The 23,902-nt window shown below is 45.8% G+C and overlaps 1 long non-coding RNA gene across 1 annotated transcript; it reads left to right on the forward strand.

Annotated features, from left to right (window-relative positions):
* The first annotated feature begins 6,112 nt into the window (after positions 1–6,112).
* Positions 6,113–22,110, forward strand: LOC147580437 (uncharacterized). The gene is made up of 3 exons (XR_015252906.1): positions 6,113–6,307; positions 18,839–18,931; positions 20,582–22,110. It is a non-coding gene; the product is annotated as an uncharacterized LOC147580437 (long non-coding RNA).
* Positions 22,111–23,902: the final 1,792 nt, after the last annotated feature.

The following is a 23,902-nucleotide window of genomic DNA, read 5'->3' on the forward strand; positions in this document are numbered from 1 at the left end:
TTACAACCCAGCAATCCCACACAGAGGTATTTACCCAAGGGAAATGAAAATATTCACCCACACAAAAACCTGTATGCAAGGTTTTATTAATAACCATCTCCAAATGGAAACACCCCAATTGTCTATCCACTGGAATGGATAAAAAAAAAAATGTGGTGAATCCAAACTGGAATTTTGCTCATCAATAAACAGGAACAAAGGGGCACCTGGGTGGCTGAATTGGTTAAGCGTTGAACTCTTGATTTCAGCTCAGGTAGTGATCTCTTGGTTCGTGGGTTTGAGCCCTGCAATAGGCTCTGTGCTAACTAAGGGGAGTCTGCTTGGGATTCTCTCTCTCCTTCTCTCTCTCTGCCTCTCCTGCACTTGAGTGTACACGTGTTTGGGCATACTCTCTCTCAAAATAAATAAACGTGAAAAAATAGGAATAGCTACTAAAACAAACATACAACAACATGGATGAATCTCACATGTATGATGCTAGATGAAAGAAGCCCAAAAGGCCATCTGCTGTAGGATTCCATTCCTAGGGCATTCTAGAGAAGGCAAATCCATAGGGATGGTTGCCAGGGCTGGGCATGGGGGATGGGAATTGATTCAGAGCAGGTGCGAAGGAACTTTTTGGGGTTGTGGCAGTGTTCTAGATCTTGATTGTGGTGGTGGTTACGTTTGCCAGAGCATTTGCCAAAATGTATAGAAGTGTGCGTGTGTGTGTATGTATATAGATTTGAATTTTACTGTGTATAATAAACCTGACTCATAAAATTAACACTTTTCTTGAAATTGCATTTTTTTGTGAGTCAAAAACCAGTCTATGTCATGTGGTTTAAGGCATAATGTGAGGAGTCACACTAGGGCACTGTAAGAGGTAAGGTTCACGTGAGCTCACGTTAGGTGACAGTGCTTTGTAGCCCATAGTCCAAGGATGACTCTGGAGCCATCCAGCTGGAAGGGAGGGAGTCCTCTGTTCATCAGAGTCAGAGGGAAATGCTGCTCGGGGTTCCAATTTCCCCACAGTGGGGTCTGGTCACGCAAACACATCTTCTAGTCTTTTCTCCTAAACCAGGTCCCTCGGCCAGAGGAGACCAGCCCTCGCTGGAGCAGAGGCATGAGTGAATTCCGAATAACACCATTCCCTCTGGACTCCAAGCTCCACATCTCGGTGCCCTTTTGTCTGCCAGCCGCTTCGGCTGCCAGTGGCATCACATAGACGTTTTCTCTGAGCTGACAAGTAAAAAGCCAATAATTCTCTGTCAGGCTGAGGCTTCTCTCATAGCAAATCATTGAATGGTCATTTCAAAAGGGTAAAGAATAGAAACCATCCTTAAAGCTCCCCTGACAGGAGAGATTTAAGAACACGAAGGGTATTATTGGGCTGTACCATTACTGGATTCAATGACAGGCATTACATGGCTGGCGATAAAATCACTAATATCTTCACGCTTTGCCTCCTAGTGGATTTGATTCTTCCACGGCAAAGTCCCCATCAAGAACTGTTTCTTTTCATGAGGGTAGGCAGCTACACAGAGTATACCTTTGTCTTCACAAAAATAGGCCCACTTTTGAACTACTTTCTTCAACACTGATAAAGAAAAAAGTCCTTTTATCTCCCGTGAAGGGCTTCAGCTTCCAGCTCAAGTTAGCTAGATTTGCGACATTCTCTGACCCCACCAAAACCACGCTGGCTGCTGAGGTCTCGAACAGAAACCTAATATAAGGCAAAGAACAGATACAGCCCTCAAAACTCTTCCCATCTTGAAGGAGTCTTTCTTTCCAGACTCATGAAAGTGTCTGAGGGATGTGGTCCCAGGAAACAGAAAAGACATCTCTGTTTGAGGAGAGCATCTATTTAATCATATTTTAGTGCAAAATTGGGGAAGAAAAGGCAGTCACTCATTGCTTTTCCTTTCTACAGCTTCCATTAATTTTCTCTGAGGGATCTAGGACTTGAACTGATACATTATGGTTCTTATTCCACCATCCTGAACATTTCCCGAGTGTCTCATTTATCTCTGTATTTCCAGAATGTATCATAGAACTTGGAATGTAGTGGGGAGAGGGAAGGACATTAGTATGTATTGGGCATCACTATACACTGAGTTCTGTGAGAGATAACTTCATGCATGCGTGCGCGCGTGTGTATATAAAGGTACGTTGTATTGGTTAGCTGTTGCAATGGTAATGCTGTGTAACAAACCATTCCAAAATCCAGTAGCTTGAGAAACCTTAAGCATTTAGTATTGCTCAAATTTGTGCAGTTTGGCTGATCCAAACTGAGCAGAACTGGATTTGGTTGGGTATTTCTTCTTATTGTAGGTCTACACCTTTGCCAGGATAGCTCTGTTTCAGGTGCTAGTCACTGGTGGGGGATGGGGCTCTGTCTCATGTGTCTCACCCTCCTGGGATGAGTCATTTAGCCATGGCAAGCTCTTCTCTTGCCTATGGCAGAGGCACAAGAGAACAAAGGGAAAAATGCAAGGCCTCTTATGGTTTATGCTAGGAACTGGTACATGTCATGGCCACCTTGTTCAATCGGTCAAAGCAAAGGACAGGGCCAAACCCAAAGTTAAAGGATGGGAAAGAGGTGGTGGGCAGGGAGGGGACAGCTCCAAAGTCACAGGGCAAAGTGTGCAGGAGAGATGAAAACTGAGGCCAGGAATGCAATCTACACAATATGGTTTTTTAAAAGTTCATTTATTTTGAGAGAGAGAGAGAGAGAGAGAGAGAGAGAGAGAGAGAGAGAGAAAACCAGTAGCGCAGAGGCAGAGAGAGAGAGAGGGAGAGAAAGAGAATCCCAAGCAGGCTCTGCACTGTCAGCCCAGAGTCCAATGTGGGGCTCAGTCTCACAAACCATGAGATCATGACCTGAGCTGAAATCAACAGTTGGGGATGCTTAACTGACTGAGCCACCTGGGCACCCCTACACAATATGTTTAATCTGACAGCAAACCTCTGTGCTAGATCTGGTATTACTCCCATTTTCCTGATGAGGAAACTGAGGTCGAGGGAGGCCAGACCATGGTTCCAAAGCATGTTTTCTTTCTGGCATAACCGTGTTCCCTCTGCCCGGTGTTTCCTGGGACTCAGTGAATAAAAACCACAAGTCTGGCTGAAAGTTAAAACAAGCAAGGATCTCTTTTACTGAAGTAAATTCTAGTTTGTCTGTGGTTTTTCTCATGCAGTGATTCTGGCTGTCTGTAACTCCCACATCCTGCTGTTGTCCAGACTTGAATCAGCTGGGCTGTGTTAGATCTTTGTTCCCGCCCTGCTCTGTCTGGAGCAATCAGGCAAGAAAGCAAACAGACCAGGGGCCTCTGATGCAGAAAGGATCTTCTGTACAGAACTTTTTTTTTTTTTTTTTTTTTTTTTTTGCCAGAATGCCTCTGTTTGCTAGAGAATCCTGGTATGGTGATTTCAAGCCTGCTCTGGATGGATTTCTTTTTCTTTTCTTTTCTTTTCTTTTCTTTTCTTTTCTTTCTTTCTTTCTTTCTTTCTTTCTTTCTTTCTTTCTTTCTTTCTTTTTTTAAAGTTTATTTTAGAGAGAGAGAGTGAGAGCAAGAAGGGGAGGGGCAGAGAGAGAGAGGGAGAGAGAGAGAGAGAGAGAGAGAGAGAGAGAGAAGCCCAAGCAAGCTCCCCACTGCCAGCATGGAACCTGATGTGAGGCTTGAACTCACGAACTGTGAGATCATGACCTGAGCTGAAATCAAGAGTTGGGGATGCTTAACCAACTGAGCCTCCCAGGAGTCTCTCTGGATGGATTTCTTAATCAAAATTGATTATGTCCAACATAAAGAAATGTTTCCTTTTAGGTTAGCTGCCAAATTCCCCCATCATTTCACTGACCCAAGACTGTCGTGTGGGTCATGCTGTGTATAGGTAGCAAAGTGGGAATAAAGAAAGACAAAACGTCTCCCAGTGGCCCCTGGTTGTGTTGTCACTGAAGAGCTTGTCAAGATCTGAGGAGGGGATTTTGAAGAGCAGCTGAACCAGCTGCCCAGAGCAGCCCTGGTGATTCAGGAGGTGACATTCTCCTCTCTGAGTCACCGGGAGCCCCTCAAGGCACCCTGTGGGGGCCCGTGTTTGCCAGACACAGACATCATGCTTTCCTGTCAGCGAAGGTGTTTGTCTGCCCTCAAGGGGGTCACCAGAAGGCTGTTTTCAGCATAGGTGCCATGGAAAAGGGAACCGAGGCTCAGGCTCCAATCACAGCACAGACCTGTGGGATAGAAGCATCTGGAAGTCAGGGGATGGAGGTACCTCATGAAGGGCCCTGTTTGGTGACTTCTAGCGTGAACCACTACAGTCATTGTCAAATTTTTGAACAGCCCTCCGGCATCCCAACTAGATCTGCAAATCACCGGTCCTCTCATCTGTCCCTGTCTGTTAACGTCCTGCAGTATTTCTGAGGCAGTTAAGTGGATGCCATGTTTCTTATGAAGGGATGGTGGTGATCCCATCATTTCACAGAGGAGCAAGATGCCTGTTTTGGGATGAGATAACATGTGGTTTTGGGAAAATTTCCCTGCAACTTTGAAAATGTTAGATGAACGTCACTCATCTTTGTGTCCTGATTCCCCACCGCTGCTTGTCACAATCCCTCAGAAGCTGGGGATGACATTGGCCTTCTAGGGATTTCTTTACACCCTGGATAGAGTTCCTTTAGGATTATTTGCAAGCACTCACATCTTTGTCAGAGTTTGTGTGTGATGTCCTTCTGGGGGAGGACACATGAGATTTTATCTCATTTCCAGGGCTAGGTTATTGGAGGGAGGGATGGAAATGAGAAGGCAGGAGGGAAGGGTGAAAGGAAATAGCACTTTCTGAGCACAGATCAGATATTTGACACATTTATGTCTATCCTTCTGTGAAGTCTTAGGGGCTGGGCGCTTTGATCCCCATTTCTCAGATGAGGAAGCTAAGCCTTAAATTGAGATACCGGCCAATAATCTGGTGAGTAACAAGAGTGAGGATTCAAGTCTTTCTGAATCCAAACCTGGTCCACGCTTGCTCTTTCCTCCTCGCCAGCCTGTCTGGACAAGCTTTCCCTCCATTCCATCACCGAAATGACCACAGCCCTGATGCCTCTCCTGCGGGCCAAATGGCTGTGGCTTTGTCTCCACCTCATCTATGCTTTTCAATATTCAACTCCTCTTCTGAATGCTTCCCTGGAGTTAGCTTTGGCCTTTGAATACAGGAAAATCGTGATTTTCCGCTGTAGGTGGCCAAGGGATGTTCTTAACTAGCGTCTTCCCAGCCCCTGAGATGGTTCCCTTAGCTGCTCCCAGCCCTTTATCAGCAAAATCAAAACGATGCTGTATAGCCCATGGGCCATCAGGGGGCCATACACAGTGATTTAACCCATATGGTGGATTCCAGAGCTTTCTATCTCAGGCAGCATGGATCCCGAAGCACGGGCCACAGGTGTATGACCAAACAAAAGGCTGCACAAAACACTCGATAAATAAAACCTTTACACCATATTCAGGAGAAGCGAACTGAACAGAGATTATTTTGGAAGTAAGATCCCAACGCAGGCATTCACACGGCCCTTTATCTTAGGGGAGTATAACATTACAAAACAGAAACATTTCTTAGAGAGCATGTATTCTCTTTGCAAACTGGCCTTCGAACTGGTTTATTTTTCTACGTGCCCCATGTCCAAAATCTATCTCTACCTTTTTTCTTATTCCAGCTTTTTGCATAATAAGTGCATCCACAATGCGAAGCCACAGCCAACCTTCCGTGGGTGACAAGGTGGCCCCAGATGTTTCTCACCCTTCTCCCTTGGGTTAGCTTCATGGCTTGCACTGCACGTCCTACTGTGTGGCATGGACACCAACTCTGCCCTGTTCCTCCCTCCATGACTAGAGGGCAGTGCTGTCTCTTCTCTGCCCGGCTTCCAAGGATTCCATTTTCCTTCCACTAGTCCTTTCTTATTTTAGTGGGAATTTGAGAGGGGGGCAGGGGAGGTTGGTGTTGTTGTATAGGCAAGTGGGAGCCATAGAAGATTCGTGGGCACGAGGCTGACTCTATCAGTAGGAACCAGAGGACCTGGGGGTAGTGGGGTGGGGTGGTGGGTGGCGAGGGGCCAAACTGGTGACATCATTTACAGTACTACTGTGACAGTCAAGGGAAGGAGAGAGAGAGAGAGCTATGGTGGGGTTGGGGGCGGGAACAGTTATAGAGCTCCTTCTGGGATCCGTAAGTCCCCAGATATCAGAAGGGACACCAGCCTTTACAGTAATGACAGCCAGATTCCAGCTTTCGTATGAAGCTACCAGCTGCCTTGGAAAGGACCCACAGATAAGAGGTATATAATTCCTGGCTGTGTTGTGGGTAATGGTTAGCCTTGTACAACACAGAAGTCCCAGGAAGGAGGTTTTGGTCTCCGATGAAGGAAGGAGAGAAAATAACCCAAATTATTATAAATGAAAGAAGAGATCTCAGAGTTAGGTTAAGAAAATGGGACAAGGAGGCATGATCAAGACTCTTCAAAGGGTGGAGTGGAAAGGAGGAGGACTGCGTGCTCCAGTGGAGCAGAACTGCATCCGATTTCTCTGTCTTTTCTGTCTGTTTTAGTTGACATTGGAGTTACCATGAGGAAAGAAAATGTTTTATTTAGAAAAATATCTTGCTTGGTTTAGAAGAGGAGCTGTTGCAGGCAGACATTAGTGAGAGTCAAGAAACAAGCTCTGTGCATTATAAATAAGCAGCAGGTGGGTGATGAAGGGGCGGCAGAAAAAAGGGAGGGAGGTGAGAAGGGGAGGAGAACGTCAGAACACTATGGTAGGGTCTTGCTTTTTAAAAAAAAAATTTTTTTTTCAACGTTTATTTATTTTTGGGACAGAGAGAGACAGAGCATGAATGGGGGAGGGGCAGAGAGAGAGGGAGACACAGAATCGGAAACAGGCTCCAGGCTCTGAGCCATCAGCCCAGAGCCCGACGCGGGGCTCGAATTCACGGACCGCGAGATCGTGACCTGGCTGAAGTCGGACGCCTAACCGACTGCACCACCCAGGCGCCCCGGTAGGGTCTTGCTTTTAAGAATGGGGTGATGTTCCGGATGGCCAACAGGCACATGAAAAGATGTTCAGCGTCGCTCCTTATCAGGGAAATACAAATCAAAACCACACTCAGGTATCACCTCACGCCAGTCAGAGTGGCCAAAATGAACAAATCAGGAGACTATAGATGCTGGAGAGGATGTGGAGAAACGGGAACCCTCTTGCACTGTTGGTGGGAATGCAAATTGGTGCAGCCGCTCTGGAAAGCAGTGTGGAGGTTCCTCAGAAAATTAAAAATAGACCTACCCTATGACCCAGCAGTAGCACTGCTAGGAATTTATCCAAGGGACACAGGAGTACTGATGCATAGGGGCACTTGTACCCCAATGTTCATAGCAGCACTCTCAACAATAGCCAAATTATGGAAAGAGCCTAAATGTCCATCAACTGATGAATGGATAAAGAAATTGTGGTTTATATACACAATGGAATACTACGTGGCAATGAGAAAAAATGAAATATGGCCTTTTGTAGCAACGTGGATGGAACTGGAGAGTGTGATGCTAAGTGAAATAAGCCATACAGAGAAAGACAGATACCACATGGTTTCACTCTTATGTGGACCCTGAGAAACTTAACAGGAACCCATGGGGGAGGGGAAGGAAAAAAAAAAAAAAGAGGTTAGAGTGGGAGAGAGCCAAAGCATAAGAGACTGTTGAGAACTGAGAACAAACTAAGGGTTGATGGGGGGTGGGAGGGAGGAGAGGGTGGGTGATGGGTATTGAGGAGGGCACCTTTTGGGATGAGCACTGGGTGTTGTATGGAAACCAATTTGACAATAAATTTCATAAATAAATAAAAAAAAACAAAAAACAAAAACAAAAACAAAAACAAACAAACAAAAGAATGGGGTGATGTTACTCAATTACAAATGATTTACATTTTTGTGACATAGTCCCTTTCCACAGTAACTTTGGAAAGTCTGCAGCCTCTAAAATCCTATGACAGGTTTTCCTTTCCTCCCCTTCCCTTCCCTTCCCTTCCCTTCCCTTCCCTTCCCTTCCCTTCCCTTCCCTTCCCTTCCCTTCCCTTCCCTTCCCTTCCCTTCCCTTCCCTTCCCTTCCCTTCCCTTCCCTTCCCTTCCCTTCCCTTCCCTTCCCTTCCCTTCCCTTCCCTTCCCTTCCCTTCCCTTCCCTTCCCTTCCCTTCCCTTCCCTTCCCTTCCCTTCCCTTCCCTTCCCTTCCCTTCCCTTCCCTTCCCTTCCCTTCCCTTCCCTTCCCTTCCCTTCCCTTCCCTTCCCTTTCCAACATGAAACCACCAGTGGGATGGATCCCTACCCACAGGATGCATGCAAGGGTGAATGAGGTTATCTGACTGCTGACCTGATCTATAGGAACCCGAACCTGGAAGAAACCCTGAGATCAGAAACTTTGCAGGAACACCCAGAAATCTTGAGGGAGGATCCTAGGATTTCCACGGGTCAAGGAATGAAGTTCTGGCTGATCAGTCCTGGTCCTTAAGAAGGGCAGAGAGCTGCCACGTGGATGATACACCTCTGCTTTTCTTTTTTCATCTGGGGTCCAGCTTACCTAAGTAGGGTACACTAATATGGAATGATCATTACTGACCAGCTCAGGTCTAAAGCTTGGGACTCCCAGGGCTGGGGAGAAGCCTAGATTCTGGAACTGGTCTCTGTGGATAACTATGCTAAGATGTTGAACAGCGACAGATGCTGCTGGCCAGAGCCAACGTTCTGGATCCTCCTTCCAAGCTGTAATCAGAACGCCTTTTCTGAGATGCCTCCAAACTACCGCCTTCCAAAATGCATAAGCAGTACCCTAAATCCGTGCCACTCAAACTTCACTGTGCTTCAGAACCACCTGGATGGTTCTCTAAAACCGTTTGCCAAGTCCCATCTGCAGAGGTCCAGGAAACAGGGGACTGCCAACTTGCATTTCTAACAAGTTCTCAGGGGAAGCTGCTACTTGTGGTGTTGGAACCACACTTTGAGAACTGTCATCCTACGCTAGATTTTCTAGAACTTTAATGTGCATGAAGTCATCCGGTGATCTTGCAAAAATGCAGATTCTGATTCAGTAGGTCTGGGGTGGGGCCCAAGAATGTGCATGTTGGGTGATGCTGATGCTTCATCTGAGGACCACTCTTTGGGTTGCGTGGCCCTACACCGTGCAGCCTTTAGCCTTTGTCTGACTGGCTGAAGGTCAGGGGTTTCCATCCCACTGGGATTAAGTACCTTTACCCCAGGCTGCTACTTGCAACTGCTTTGTGAGGGTCTGGTTGTCTCTTCCTCGAGCTTCTGCAATTCCCTGAGGAGTCGGCCCCACCCCATGTTCCTGCTGGGAGCTGAGCTGCCTAGTCAGCTGCCGGAACACCTGTTCCAACCGCAGTGCTTGTGGGGACAGTTAAGCCTTGTCAGGTTCTGGCTCTTGCTGGCGGCTGGAGACGTGTGGCCACTCTCACTCCTTGGGGCCTGCTCTGCCCTCACCGTGCTGACAGTGGCCTTCTGAAGTGCCAGCTGATGTTCTGCTCTTCAGACCAGCCACACTTGGCTCTCTCCTGGCTCCCCTGCTGTTCCTGGCCACTCCTGAATGACTCCATGCTCCAATATGCATCCGCCACAGCCTTCACCAGCCACGGCTCTGGGGCAAGGGCAGGAGGATCTGGGAGGTCGTTCAGGATGTGGACGCATTGAAAAGATGGAAACATTGGGGGGAAGGAGGGAGGGATGGGAGTTCATGTATGCCTCATATGAGATTTAATATTTGCATGAAATATTGCAGAAAAAAAGCTCATCAATTTCATCTGCAGCAGGACAGACTCAGGGACGGTTTCTTGTAGGATGGGAGGAGGGAAGAGAAATGGTTTGGGATTCAGGAGACCCAGAGTTCTAGTCCCCATTCTGACGCTAGTCAAGAACCAGCCCGCTGCCCTGGGCCTCAGTGTTCTCATTTAGAAAAAGAGAGGATTGGGGGCGCCTGGGTGGCTCAGTCAGTTAAGCCTACGACTTTGGCTCAGGTCATGGTCTCACAGTTTGTGAATTTGAGCCCCACATCCGGCTCTCTGCTGTTAGCACAGAGCCCGCTTAGTATCCTCTGTCTTCCCCTCTCTCTGCCCCACCCCCCTCACTCTTGCGTGCTCTGTCTCTCTAAAAAATAAGCATTTTTTTTTTTTTAAAAGAGAGGGTTGGATTAAACTCCCTTTGGGATATCACATATCTCAGAGTCACTTATTATTAGATTCATTATCAAGGGAAGCTGGGGAAAGACTTAGGCTTTGGGTTTGGAAAGACCTGACGTCAGTTTCTTGCTTCTCCTTGTCGACAGCTGGGAGGCAGTGGGCACGGTCTCAGCCACTCTGACTTGTTTCTTCACCAGTGAGGATTACATGCTACACCTATGCTACAATAAATGAAAAGAACCTAAAATAGTTTTACAGGTTGATAGCAAGCAGGCATTCAAGAAACAGATGCCAATATTATGACAATCATTAAAAACTGGGACCTTTTCACTGTACTCCATTTATTGGGGCTAGACACAAATACTCAAAAGTGTGTTACTTTTTTTTTTTTTTTTAAACTAGAAATTACTTCTGGGGCGCCTGGGTGGCTCAGTCGGTTAAGCGTCTGACTTCAGCCAGGTCACGATCTCGCGGTCCGTGAGTTCGAGCCCCGCGTCGGGCTCTGGGCTGATGGCTCAGAGCCTGGAGCCTGTTTCCGATTCTGGGTTTCCCTCTCTCTCTGCCCCTCCCCCGTTCATGCTCTGTCTCTCTCTGTCCCAAAAATAAATAAAAATGTTGAAAAAAAAATAAAAACAAAATAAAAACTAGAAATTACTTCAATTCTGTGCTTCTCATGCCTGTCCCTTAGGTAGTCTGTGTCTGCTCAACTCAGCCTCCAAGAGAACATGTTCCAAAACCCTGCGGCAAGAGGGTGGGAACGATTAAGACAACATTTTGCCATACTTAGTAAGTTTTAGGGAATAATTTAATACTGACTCGCAGCAAAACTGACTGAAACATAACCTGTGCCCACCATCCCCCCCCCCCCCCCCAAGGACACTGTAAACCCAAGGACCTGTTTAAGAACAAGGTAGATAGCACAGGATAAAATGATTTTCTATTCTCTTTCTTTGAAGATGGTTGTCTTGGGATCAGCACTAATGGGTACCCACTAAGTGGTTCCTGGTTGAAAGAAGGATGTCCTAGAGGCTTACCTGTCTCACCCCCTGAAGACTGTGGTACACCCCAAATGTGACTGGCATGTTTTTTTTTTATATAGCCTGGAAGTTTGTTTACATTGTTCTTCAGGGCCTCTGGGAGGCAGGCATCTGGTTGTAAGCAACAGGAACAGTCCAGCTAATTTAGGTGGTTAGCTGGAGCTTACAGGTGCTCGCGGAAGGCTGGACAGTCAGAGTTAGTGAAGCAGTAGGAATCTAGACACTTCTGCATGGATGAATCCATTCGGGGACCCCATGTGCTTCAGATCTCTTATCTCTTAAGGAAACAGACCTGGCATTTCCAGGTCATTCTCTCAGGCCCAGCCCCCAAATATGGCCTCCTTCCCTTTCCCCTCCTGCTCCCCAACCCAGGACTCTGAGATCAGCAGCTGGTAAGAGGCTCGGTGGCACATCTGAGGGCCAGCCTGTGTATGACCCCCATGCCCAGCAGTTATTTTGTCCAGCTACACCTGATGGAAGGATATCCATGTGATTCCTACATTCAATATTCAGCCTGATAGACAAATTTGCCTTTGATATTAATCTTTGGGGACTGGGTAGTTAATTTCATATTATACCTGGTGCTATTATTTAGTCATTTCACACTCTGTATGTTTGGTTTTTATGAATATGTGCTTCTTAGCTCAGTGTGTCTGCAAATCACCCCCTATATGATATGTGATAAGCCCAGGGATCTGCATTAGCCAAACAATTATGGCCACAGACAGAATCGTTTTTGTGGTATCTACACATTTCAGAATCCAACTAGGGAAAGACAGCACTGCTGTCTCCTGTGCCTTATTTCCCAATGAAATGGACATAATGGCACTAACATGGTGAATTTATTGCCTTAAATTATATAATATATACACAGTGCCTGATGTATAGGGAAGTATAAAAGGCAAGTATTATAGCTAATTTTTCTTCTGTCTTTCCCCTAATCAGTGACCAAACCTTTGTTGGTTCATATCAAAAGCTTTAAGGCAGCAGGAGGGTGGGAGAAGGGAAGAGGGTGGCCATACTGCCCGGCCCTTAGCTCTCTCCATGGTGAAGATCTGAGTTACTGTATGTAACCCTCATCTCCTCCCTCCTAGGTTTGACTGTCTACATACTCTTAATTCTGATTCAGGAGTGATATAGAATTGTTATTTTTTTTTGTGTGATTATGTGTTATTTTGTGTGAAAATAATGAAGTAGCTGTTATTTATAACAAAGTTCTGATAATTTATCTCTTTCCATGTATCACTGTTCAAGACACAAAGTCCCAAAAGAGAGTAGGAGGAAGAGAGAGAGAGGGAGAGAGAGAAAGAGAGTGAGTTTAATTTGTCTGGCTTTGATGATGTGCCTAACCCTTCAGCTAGGGGAAAGAATGTCGCTCTGGTTTACAGTTCTACCGAGCAAATTAGGGCAAGTTGATTTTCATAAAAGGAAATTGGGTCACAGTTGCCAGAATACAGGGAGTAGATGCAGTGGGGTGGCGCAAACCCCAGATCTCTGTGGCAAGGTTCTAAGCAACTACTCCTGTAAAAAATGTAAGGCCCAATAAACAAACCACTTCATAGCAGCAACTACAATTTGAACAAGAAAGGTAAGAGATGGTATAGTTTAATCATTTTGTATATGACGCACACATATGCACACAAACATAGACATGTAGCTAGGTGTAGAGTGGAATATTTTATATGGACACGGTTCATTAAAGTTACCCATTATCAATGGACATCAATCCATCCACATACTTTGTTCGAGGCTCTCATACTCCCGCCCCCTCCTTCCTGCTCACTGACTGAGTCACCCAAGTCTGTCTGTCTCCTACTGTGTTAAAAAATAGGTCCTGTTCTTGGTTCTGGCACAAAGAATGAGTCCAGGGATAAGCCCGAGTGGCCCTCGTCCTCAGAGAAGGCACATTCCAGGTGGCCTGGGGGCTTGAGGGCACCAGACTTTGGGTGTGCAAGTGTGGCCTGAGCCGGAACACCAGGGACTCTGGCTCCAAGGTTTGTGCCTGTAGCTCTTACTGCACTTGGCTCTGTAGGATTCCTGGGGCTTTTCTCATGCCTTTACTCATTTTCTACCTTCAGTAGCCTGTCTCTCACTTGCACAAACCCAGCAGTCAACTGGCTGGGCCCAATTCAGTGCCCTGAGGCTGCTGTGGGCAGTGGAGAAGGGGTGCTTGGCTCCCTGGGCACCTGCAGCCTGGTCAGCTCCTGCCCGACACAGAGTCGGGTTTGCCAGGAGCAAGGCAATGCATTCCTCAGTCTCATTCCTTCTCTCCTCCTCCAACCCTTTTGCAAGAAGACTCCAGAAGGCCAGCTTGTCACCTAGTTTCTCCAGAAAGCCCTCCCTTTCCTCAGGGGTGGACATTTTTTCTGGCCATTGAGCACTCCTCATCAGTTGATCAGAGACCCACCTAGGAAGCTCCAAGGGGCAGCTTGATCACCGTTCAGGGTCAAAGGGCAAGAATTAGCCATGGCCACCTCTTTCATCTGCCCTTCCTGGAGAGAGGCCAGCCAGAGGAATGTGGAAGGGGTTTTATTTAATTTCGTTTCTGTTCATTTTCAAGTCTCCCAAGCAGTGGAATTGCCTCCTCTGTTCTTGGATCAGGTGCAGGAAGATGATAGAAGTCTGAGTAAATTTGGAAAGTATCTTCTAGAGTTCTGCTTTGATCTCATCACCCTCCTACTCAATAACCTTTGCCCTCTCCCTCTGCCTTCAGGGACTCCATAACCCTTTCTCCGGTATCCCAGGCCCTGTGCGGGAAGTGGGCCACCTATCCAGCCACACTTCCCACTATCCCATCCCCCCTACTCTCTGTTTCAGCCACATTGGGTTACCCTCCATTCCCCCAGACCCTTGTCTGCTTTGCCTGTGTTGGGCCCTTACCCAGAATGCCTTCCTCCCCTGTTTTCACCTCCTCATATCCTACCTCATTCCGACATCACATCTGTCAGGAAGCCTTCCCAGCGTCCCCAGCTGGAAGTGAACTGCTCCTTCCATCTGCTCTCAGAGCATTTGTGTGTGGCTCTCTCTTGCTTTTTCCATTCTAACTTGCATTCTGGAACTTGCACCTTTCGTCACCACATTCCATTTCTTATTCCAGCAATTGATCACTCAAGACACAAAGAATATTTGGGATACCTCGGTGGCTCAGTCGGTTAAGTGTCTGACTACAGCTCAGGTCATGATCTCACGGCTTGTGGGTTCGAGGCCCGCGTTAGGCTCTGTGCTGATGGCTCAGGTCCTGGAGCCTGCTTCCGATTCTGTGTCTCCCTCTCTCTCTCTCTCTCTCTCTCTCTCTGCCCCACCTCTGCTTACTCTCTGTCTCTCAAAAATGAACAAATGTCAAAAAAAAAGACACAAAAAGAAAAATCTTGGGGGCACTCAGAACCCACCTGTGCTACCACAAGCATCCCATCCACCAGAAGCTCTGCTGGTTTTACCTGCTCAACATTTCTTGAGCCCATTCTTCTTCTCTCAGTCATTATCAGCTCAGCAGTTGGGCCTCTCAGAGGTCATCAGAGCAGCCTGCCAACTGGGCTCCTTGCTGGGGTCTGCTGGGCAAAATTCCATCGTCCTAACAGGGCTGGCAGATTTGTTCCTCTAGCTATTAGTCCAGAAACTTCTTGGTAGAAACCACATCCTGGTTTCTAGGGCCTGGTGCATAACAGGTACTTAATAAATGCTGAGATAACGAGGCATGAATAAGTGATGCCACCTGGTGGCGGGGGGGGGGTGCAGAGAATGTCACATAATCATGGGTCCTTGACCCACATAAACATCCTGCCTTCCCTCTATACACCCACTTTACTCATCTGTAATATGACAGTGATGCTTTCATTTCTGAGGTCTAATCAATGACCCAACTTCCTTGCCAATCCCCTTTACGTTTGTCTCACAGTGAAACGAACACCTTAAGTTGTGGTGATTTGGGGGACACTTTGCAAGAGATGATGCTTCTCTCATTAAAAAATGCTTTTCTGTTTATATCAGCTCGTTCCCTAGGCCAAGATAAACATTAATTTTCCTTCAGAGTGGACATGGGCTATTGCTAGCTGGGAAGAATGCAACCAGAAAGCGTTCTAATCCGGTGTGTGACTCTTTTCTCCTTCATCACCTGCTTGGGTCTCTCTGATGCCGTGATTCAGAATCAAGTTATAGATTGTCTGAAAAATCTGCTTAGACATAAAAATCAATAGAAGAAAAGGAAACAAGACTTATTTCGAGCTACAAATCATATAATTCAGGGGCTGGGCACACATGGCTTCCTCCTTTGAAGACTGTGGAAGGTGGAACTCTGAAGTGTTAATTCAGTGGTTGAGGGAAATGACAATAATGATTATGCCAGGAAATTTCTACCTGTGTAATAGGAAAATGTGCTCAGACAACAGAAGAAGTAGCCATTAGAATCCCCCCCTCCCAAACTCTTCCTCAATTCATACATTCTGTTCTCTTGCTCCCAGAATTCTATCCATTCTGGTCAGTTCAATTAGGGTAATGTGGTCAGTGCATCAACAGGTCTTGTAAAGTTTTGGTGAGATTATACCTGGTTTGTCTTGTCTACCAGAATAAAGTACATATCACATTAATAAAGGCAGGGACTTCATAAATGCCTCCTGGATGTATAGTTCCAATTTCCTTATGAAACATCTCTACTTGAAGATCAATCCAAGTCCCAAAGTCATCATTTTCCTGGAAAACAGAATGTCTTACGTGGAATCCCATTTCATTCAGTGGTGCTTCTCAATGAGACGGGGCCTCGTGGGGGGCAAACAGATTGGTCTGTTGGTTGGGGTAAAGCTTGGGAAAGTAGTTGAGCGGTGTTTGGACAAAGGGAGTTGCGTTATTATGCTATTTCTGCCAGGGAAGTAAACTGTGAGCGCAGCTGTGTAGGACAGAAAAACATGGCAGACCAGGGGCGAGACGGTAAGTTGTTAAAGGGAAACACATGAGTGTGATACATGGCGATGACCCTTGAGAAGGTGAAATGTCTAGGTGAGTATTCCTTTGTGAGCACTAGCGTTTACCTTCTGTAGCTTTCTGTCCTCTTAGCCATGTTGTAGCCCTAGTTTTTCTGTTCCTGTGCCTTTCACCATTTTATTAATAACTATGTCATGGCAGATATTGGGAAATCAATATGACCCCACATAATCCCTGTCCAAGGTGGAATGTGTAGAGCAGTGGAGAACCAGTTAGGTCAAATGAGTTGATTGAAGAAAGCCAGTGATTTTGACCAGGGAAGTGGATCCATGGAGCCAGAAGGTTGGGGGTGGGAAGGGAAGATGGTGTCAGGGACCTGTTTTTCAATAGGTAGGAAGTCAGAGAGTCACTGAGGTCAAGGTGGTGTCCAGGTCAGGAAGGGGTCTGAGCATCTGTGCCCCTAGTGGTCAGGAGGTCAGAGTACAGCTAGGGAGTTAAGGAATTCCCCCCCCCAGCAAGAGGTGGGATTGCCTATCCAGAGACATGTTGTCTTGGAACAGGTCTCACAAGTATTTTGTTATAGCAATAGGGAAAGAATCAGTGCTGATAAATTTTTTAATGAATGGAAGCAGATTCAAGATGATCTCTTTACAAAAATTCACTGACTTGCATTCTGGTGTGTTTTCTTGAGTAGGAGAAAAATGATCACATGTACAGATAGCACACCAGGAACCACAGGACTATCCTTCTGTTAGTACCTGCAAAATAAAATATTATCCAGCATTTTACTATTAATACCTGCAAAATAAAATATTGTGCAGCATTTTACTTCCACCAAAAATTTTTATGTGTTTTCATCAAAATCTGAGGAGCATATTATATATGTAAATAACAAATGTCAGGTGCATTGCTGAAGGGAAAAGGTTGAGAATTGCCAATTTAGCGTTGCTGAGCTGTGGCAGTGGAGGCAGAACAGGAGGAGGTGGGGAACAGGTGATTCTTTCTGCTTTTGGGTTTCATGATCTTGGAGTTCAGCACTGGCCAACATCTGGGTCATAGACCAATCGGGAAGGCCAACAGCTGCACTACTGTCTTCTCTTCCAGAACATAAATTTCTGAGGCTTTAACTGTTTCCCTCGTTATGGTCTAACATGGTCTCTGCTGCTCCTTGCTACTCAGTGTCCAGGAGTCTGGCCACCGCTTCTCTGGTAGCATCTCTCCTGTCAGCTGCCCTCAGTTCTTCTGTGCCTTCCACCCTGCCTCTCCGCCAATCCTCCTAAACTGTCCCTGGTGTCCTGTGCTTCCTGTGTTGGAAAACATGAGCAGAACACAGTGTGATGACACAGCATCCACCAAGGCACATACCTAGTTTCTCGCCCCCTTGGCTCCTTCTCCCTGGGTCCCTGAGCAAGTAGCTTACAATTTCAATGTCTCAGACTCCTCCTGGGTAACATGAAACGATGCAATTAGCAGAATATCATGAACTCCGATTCCTCTGCTTCAAAGCTCCCCAACTATGCCCCCCCTACAGTTTTAATACAATACTGATTGCTATTTATTACACACATTTATGTATTCATTGGAGAAATTTTGGAAGTGCAGAGGAGCACAAGGGAAAAAATTGGAAAGTTACTGCAGTTAGGGAGGAAATTTGCTTTTGAGAGAGGATGGGACCACATCTCTTTGTGTGTCTCTCTCTGCTTCTACCTTTAACTCTTTTTTTTTTTTTAAAGTTTACTTATTTATTTTGAGAGAGACAGAGACAGCATGAGCAGGGGAGGGGCAGAGAGGGAGAGAGGCAGAATCCGTGCTATCAGCAGCGAGCCCGATGTGGGGCTTGAACTCACGAACCAGGAGATCATGGCCTGAGTCGAAACCAAGAGTTGGATGCTTAACTGACTGAGCCACCCAGGCGTCCCTCCTTTAAGTCTTGATTTAGCGTGGCCTCTGTCTCCTTTGGCCTGTCTCTCTCTGCTCCATGGAGGATGGTAACATTATGGGAGGCTGAATAATAATTAGCATTAGCTGTGGTTAGAAAAACTGGCATTGAAATCAGAGCAGCTGATGCCTAATTTCAGGGTAGCCTGCCTGAACCTTGATGGCAATGTTTCTAAATGTCTGTAAAATGGAGTTAATGATTGGACCTGTCTCAAAGCCTGGTGAGGGATTTATTGTATGGCCTGGTGCACAGTAATAACTAAATAAATGTTTGCTTTGAATAAGGCCCAGCTCGAGCCTTCTCTTCTTTATGCAGCTTTTTCTAATCTGGTCTTTACTGACCTTCCAGCGACCTTCCAGAATTGTTACATAGTTTGCATTCAGTTTTCACCTAATCCTTAGTCCTTCCCCAACTCCCCCCCCCGCCCCCCCCCCCCGGCCAGCCAAATGGGAAGTCCTTTGGCTGTGGACCCCACTTCTATTTCTTTAGTTTTCTCCAGGACAACCAAACAAAATGCTTGCCAATAATATTTTTGGAACACTAAAGTGTTAACACTGGTTAGATGTTATGGGATTTATCCTAGAGCTCATTAAAAGTTGGTGAAATTGTCCTTCCTGGGTCATACCTCTGTGCCCGCCACTATGCAGACACTTCTGTGACACCCAGAGACTCGTGAGATTTGGGATTGGGTGACCTCTTAGAGTGGCTGTCTGCACTGTCTCAGTCACCCAGGGCTCTCTGCCTCCCAGCCAGGTGCTGTCTGCATCCTTCCAACTCATGGTGACTTTGGGAATGGCCGTCCAGAGGCTCAGGAGTGGAGATGCTGCTGTCAGGCACGGAGGGTAAGTAACTTTGGAGTGAAGTCTGTGAGCTTGTTAGCTGTCCGTCACTTGCCATGGGCCACTGGAGGGAATGACGGTAGGTGTTTCATTCACCATCCCCAGTGTTGTGATAATAGTTGTACTGGAGGATGGGTGGGGAGGAGATCTTTCCCTATGAACTTCAGATAAACCTCCCATTAGCCACCTGCCTGAGGATCAAAATCTCACTGTGGAGTATTTGGGTGTCTGGGCAGAAGTTGACCCCAGGCTGCGCCAAGCAGAAGGCCGTCTCTTGCTCTGATCTTGCTCCCTGACAGCACGGTTCTGTCCCGCTCCCCGCAGGAAGCCAGCATGTGCCATGCGATTGCTGGCCTTTCCTTCCAAGCACATCAGATGGGCTCTGTTTGCAGGGTCCGTGCATCGCCCCATGTTGCTGTGTGGAACCTGGCATTCTCCAATGCCTGCAGCTGTCTCCAAAGTATTTTCAGCCCAGCTCAGTGTGTACCCAAAATCCAGGGTGGGGGTGGGGAAGCAACACAGGAACATTTGGAGGAACCAGAACCCAAATGGAATTATTAACATTTGAGGTGGGGGTGGCGATATCTTTGCTCAGGATCTGAGCGGAATGGAACCCAGGGACACGAGTGGATTATTTGGTCTCTGGGAGACCCCTCCAATTTTGTGATGTTCTAAGTTCTAATTCAGAATGAGAATGGCAAGGGGCAGGCCAACCAGGTAGAAATTTGCTCCTGTTTATTAGAAATGGAGATTCAGAGTCGTGGAAGGGAAAGGAATATTCTTAGGTCACAGTGGCTGTGCTCCCTCAGGCGTGCTGGAGAAGGGTGTGGTGAAGCTAGAGGGCTGTGTGGGGCCAGGGGGTGCGGGAGCAGAGGGTACCCTGTGTGTGGGCAAACGAGAGCAGACTCAAGACTGGTGTTACTGACAGATGTGGGCTCCAAGGCCCTGACACTAATTCTAGACCCATCCTCTTGAAGGTCTGAGGCCACCTGCCTACATATGTACTGTTAGGGATTGGCTCTGAAGGCTGAGTTTTCCAGGGACGTTATCAGAGGTGGCTTCTGGCCATTGTATTAGTTCAAGGCTGTGGAACAGGTGCCATTCATCTTCATACAGTGTTCTATTCATTCTCAACAATGCTTCACTTCTCCTAGGTGCCACTTTCAAGGTTGTAATGACCCCATTGGATAAGACATGCATTTCCCCCTGCCCCCCCACCCCCTTTCATCAGGATCGCTGGTTTGCTTGTCCATGGAGAATGGTCATGGTATGAATGTTTACGTCTGTTTCTGGAATGCATTGCTATCATATACTTGGGGAGGGATGTGAGGGGCAGGTTTTGTTCTGTTAGCAGGAGCTTTATTAGCGTCACAGAGCAAAGGAAGTTCTGCAGAAGTGCTATCAAGGGGAGCTCATAAGAAGAAACCCCTGTGAGGATTCTCATATGTCCTAATGAAGGGGGTGGTCTCCTCACTGAGTTACAGAACTGCAGTCAGCCACTGTCACCAGTGGACAAGTTGAAGCATGTAGCTGGGAAATACCATTTAGCCACCTCTGGGGTTAACAGGGATTAAGGTCGTTATCCATGCATCACTTGAAGTGATGTCCTCTATGACATCCTGCCACCGTATCCTCACCTCATTGTATTTTTAGAGGTTCAAGAGTGCCTGGACTCCAGCACCCAAAATGAGCAGGAAGGCCCAGATGAAGATTTCTGTCAGGACATACTTTTGCTCTGAGAAGAGTAGCAAGTCTTGAACCGAGGTCACGGGTGTCTTGAGGTGTCTGTTCCAGCTTCATAAATATTAAGCATTATTTTTCACATGTCTTATACATTTTTGTGTAATCCCTGTAATATAAGGGCAGGAATAATTGTATATTCTTTATAAAATGTGTGACAGATACAATTAGCCTTACTTTCTACATGGGGAGACTGAGACTCGGATGAGAAAAGTCAGTCTTTCAAGTCACACATTTCATCGCCGGCGGAGTCTGGGGCATGAGTTCCTATCTCCTGATTCCCAGGTACATGCTGTTTTTGCTAGACTCAAAGTATTAAAGAATCCAGACTCTTTGGAAGTAATGAGGGATTCCAGAAATAGCCTTAGCAGTGCTTAACAATTTGAAAGACCAAAGGCACTGAGGCCAAAGAAGATTGAGACAGGTGAGCTGTTTCATTGTATAAATTTCCATTAACTTGGTTCATAATAATTGAGGCCACATTTGTGCATTTCTATATTAATTAAAAATAGTTGAGATCTGATACAGGGTCGAAAATGACACATTGAATTGTCTCTCAAATTGTGCTCATCCCAAATGAGAATCCCCTTGTGACCATGATTTTGCAGACTTGATTAGGTGAGAAGAAATGCATTCAAGTGTCAAAGGCTACATTTGCTAATGAGCTTGACCTCTCAGAGCTGCCTGGCTGGGCAAAGTTGGTGCACAGTTGGTGCTCAATGAGTGCTGATGGTTGGCTGGATGGACTGAGTGTTCAGTTAGCCTCCCATCCCACGGATCGTGGTGCTTTCATTGTGTCAGCTAGAGTGACATTCCAAACAGAACAGCCTATAAATTTAAAGACACATTTGGAAACTTTTCAAACCTACAAAAGGTAAAGAGAATAGTATCATAAACTCCAAGGTCTTGTTTTCCAGATTCAATACTTATCGATATTCTGCTGTTTTCATTTATTGATTCCCCTCACACACATACACACACACACACACACACACACAGGCACACACAGGGTGGGAGAAGAGAGAGAGAAAGGGAGAGAGAGGGAGAGAGAGTTTCTTTTTGGCTGAGATACTATAAAAAAATTTTCCAAATATCGTATCATTCACCTGTGAATACATCTGTATATATCTGCAAGAGAGAATGATTTAAAAAATATATACAACTACAATATCATTATCACAATGAAGTCACAATCATTTCTTAATATCATAGAATACCTCTTTCATGTTTAATGTTCCATGATTGTCTCAAAATGCCGTTCTGTTCTTTAGATTCTTCAAATTAGATTTCAGACAACGTCCACACTGTATTTAGTTGATTCAGCTTTTATATCTCCTTCAGTGTATGACAGTTTTTCCTCCCCTGTAAAGAAAAAAAGTTAGGTCAAGAGACTTAACCAGATTCAGGTCTTTTTTTTTCTTTTTGAAAAATACTTCATAGGCAAAATTGTGCACTTTCTTTAACCTACAATATTTGGAAAGAATTCTGTGTTTCTTTTTTTTTTTTTTTTAATTTTTTTTTTTTTCAACATTTATTTATTTTTTGGGACAGAGAGAGACAGAGCATGAACGGGGGAGGGGCAGAGAGAGAGGGAGACACAGAATCGGAAACAGGCTCCAGGCTCTGAGCCATCAGCCCAGAGCCCGACGCGGGGCTCGAACTCACGGACCGCGAGATCGTGACCTGGCTGAAGTCGGACGCTTAACCGACTGCGCCACCCAGGCGCCCCAAGAATTCTGTGTTTCTTAAGTATGCATTTATTCCAGGTCCTGATTCGTAGACAAAACTCATAAGGTGAGGAATGTTTTGAGGAAATGATACAGAATGGTCCTTTACCACACATTAGAAATCAGACTCTTGCAAATCGTGGCCATCTAGGACACTGCTGCTGGGTAATGACCATAGGCTTCCGAATGCCTGACATAACTGTCACATACTCCCTTTTAGGAAGGATTTTAGGGCAGAGCAAGGCCCCAATTCAGGGCCTATGTTTTCTTGCTTTACACACAACTCTAAGAAGCTTCATTTATTTTGGTACTCCACAGGAAATATGAAAACAAAATTAGAGGGAGCGGGTGGGCTGGAAACAGGGAGAGGGATGGCTGTCATCTGAAGAAAATGGAGGAAAAATGAAAAGCAAAAACAAGAATGAGAGAAGACACAGAGTCCGGGATACACTGACAGAAAGGCCGAGAAACTTCCTCTTCCTGTTAGAGGATACCTCATGCCTGCCTGTTTACGTACAGTATCTAATTTATTTTCACATCAACCTTAGGATGGAAGTACTCTCTTGTTCAGTCAGCTGGATGACTGAAAGGAAATCCCTAAGAACATTGTCCTATTGCCCCACGATCTAGTACTGGGTGAGCCTATGCGTTCATGAGACAGAAAGCAGGATAATTGAGGCCCTGCCTCTCTTGGTCAAACAGGTAAGACACCACATGGTACATTTTTGAAATCTACTGACTTTCACACAAGACGGGAAAAATGAAAAGTTTGTAATCACGTTATACAGCTTCAAGTTTCTAGAAAATTTATATACATCGAAGTACAGATTTAAATGTTTAGGAGTTGGACTCTCCAAAATTTTACAAACCAGAAACACAGAGATGTTACAGCAGTAGTTAAATTAATGGATTGGCTTATCTTGAAGTGTTATGTGGTAAATTTTCAATAGCATTGATGTTGCCTATTCTGTCCATCAGCCTGGACTATTTCTGTGGTTTTCTAGAATTTTCAGTGAGGCAATTGACTGCCAGAGCCAGCAAGCTCTACTCAAGAATCTAATTTTTTATCCTTCCTCCTCTGTAACTCAAGATTGGATCACCATCACATCCTACAAGTGGCAGTGATTATCAAAGAAATGATGTGTGTATTTCTCTCTTCCTGCAAAAAAACGAACCTGATGGGAGCCCTTAGACTGGATAAATTCTGCATGATGACTATCTTAACCAATTCTTACTGAGGGTTAGGGATTTGGGGAAGGTAAATGCTTCATCATTAGAAATGACACTTTGGGGGCACCTGGCTGGCTCAGTTAGAAAAGCATGCGACTCTTGATCTCAGGGTTCTGAGTTTGAGCCCTACGTTGGATGTAGAGATTACTTAAAAATAAAATCTTAAAAAAATAAAAAGAAATGAAACCTTGAAAGTCACCTAGCATCGTGTTACCTGTCTGAGACTCAATCTTCGGGGGCCCACCTGAGAGTCAGAAAATAGAGAATCCAAGTTAGG

This window comes from Puma concolor, chromosome B3 (genome assembly GCF_028749965.1).
Source record: "Puma concolor isolate L17-30 chromosome B3, mPumCon1.1.hap2, whole genome shotgun sequence".
NCBI classification, from domain to species: domain Eukaryota; kingdom Metazoa; phylum Chordata; class Mammalia; order Carnivora; family Felidae; genus Puma; species Puma concolor.